The sequence below is a fragment of the Schistocerca gregaria genome, chromosome X, assembly GCF_023897955.1.
Source record: "Schistocerca gregaria isolate iqSchGreg1 chromosome X, iqSchGreg1.2, whole genome shotgun sequence".
In the NCBI taxonomy this organism is placed as follows: Eukaryota; Metazoa; Arthropoda; class Insecta; order Orthoptera; family Acrididae; genus Schistocerca; species Schistocerca gregaria.
The window spans coordinates 481,796,293-481,798,087 of record NC_064931.1 but is presented as its reverse complement, the minus strand read 5'-3'; the positions used below and the strand labels follow the sequence as shown (position 1 = coordinate 481,798,087).

Below are 1,795 nucleotides of genomic sequence, written 5' to 3'. Positions count from 1 at the left end.
TAGCTCAGTTGGTGCCAGCACGGTAACTCAGCGTGTTCGGTCAAAGGGTTAGCTGCCCTCTGTAATTTAAAAAAAAAAAACTGAGTTAATGGATCGACGACGAATTGAAACGGATGTCTTGCGACGTCTGCTCCGCGCAGATACAACGAACGAAAACGAACAAAATGAGATTTTTTTTTTTTTTAAGAGAGTTGGTTAGAGCGTCGTGCTAACAACGCGAAGGTCGTGGGTTCGATCCCCCCACAGGCCATTATTTTTGCTTTTGCCCCTTCAGTGATAAACTGATTAATTCAGCTGGTTTATTATTATGTCGAAGCACACTGCGTAATTACTCAATGGTTCTATTAATCAATATAGCATTACTTTCATTTTTTACCTTACTTAATTTACCTATCAGTACATTTATTTACTGCGTGTAGTGGTGTAGAACCTGTGGTTAACAATCGTAGAAAAAAAAGTGACGCAAATAGGTAAGGCAGAAACTCCTGTCCGACGTATGTGCTGTTGTCACACTTTCTTACTTTAAAATTTTTGGCTGAAACGTAACACTTTGACAGTATATTTTCTTGGATCGTCGGACTACAACTGACTGAAACGCAATTTTCGTGCCATATGCGTTCCGCCTTTATTCTCTGTAAGGTATGTTCAGTGACAGGTTACTTGGACGATGTTGTATATGTTATGTTTCTGTTCCATTTTTGGTGCCGTTCCTCTTCTTATAATTGCCACATTTCACAGCACTAGTTTAACACAAACCAAAACATTGCATCAAAAGAAAGTGTTCAGTTCCTAGTGCCGTGAAATGTGGCAATTATAAGGAGAGGAACGGCACCAAAAATGAAACAGAAACATAATATGTACAAGATCGTCCACGCAACCTGCCACTGAAGATGCCTCGCAGAGAAAAAATGCGAAAAGCTTATGGCACGAAAATTGTGTTTAATTCAGTTTTAGTCGGACAGTTCAAAAAGTAAAAATTATCAGTATACCGTAATATTAACACGCAACTGGGGAAGACAGTAGTAAAAAAGTTGAAGATAACACTTCGATTCAAGGTGTTTCTTTCTTTTCAATGAGGACAGGATTGGAGACGTCTGCACAAAGCGCTAGAAGCAGTAACAAAACAAATTAGCTGTAAGATCATATCATCACGTCGTAGTATATAACAGCAACTGTGGACAAAGATGCTTTAATCTTAGGGTCTATAGAAGCAGTAGTCTTGCAGTGTGCTTTATTTACTGGTAAGTGCTGGAATGCATTTTGCTTTGCTTCCACCAAAGACGAGTGACTTTCGTGCTCGACCTTCAATAAAAGTCGTTTCGTCCTGGTGATATGTAGAATAATCCCCACATCAAATGTTGTTGACATCTCTCTACAAACAGAAAAAAATGGACTATTACGTTAGTGTTCTAATGCATTATCGTTGCCCGTTCCTCGCGCGGCCCGGCTAGCTCAGTCGGTAGAGCATGAGACTCTTAATCTCAGGGTCGTGGGTTCGAGCCCCACGCTGGGCGACAGTTTTTTTTCTTTTTAGTTTTACAGTCTGGTACATCGTATAATTAAATCTTTTGTGAGATCAGTGATACGAGAAACGGCGCATTTAAGTGAGTTCGGAAATTACGCCAAGCCCCTCTTTGTGTTGCGCTGCTCGAGATACAAGGTAGTAAGAGTTCATTTGAAAAATGAAGAAAACCGCAGAACAGTTGCTTAATCCATGACCGGTTTCGGAACAGTTACAGTTCCATCATTTGGTGAAAACTGCAATACAAAAAATATTCTATTATAGGCGAAAGGG

The 1,795-nt window shown here is 40.0% G+C and overlaps 1 non-coding gene across 1 annotated transcript; it reads left to right on the top strand.

The window, feature by feature from the left end:
- The first annotated feature begins 1,441 nt into the window (after window positions 1–1,441).
- Trnak-cuu (transfer RNA lysine (anticodon CUU)) lies at window positions 1,442–1,514 on the top strand. Its single transcript has one exon. It is a non-coding gene; the product is annotated as a tRNA-Lys (tRNA).
- Window positions 1,515–1,795: the final 281 nt, after the last annotated feature.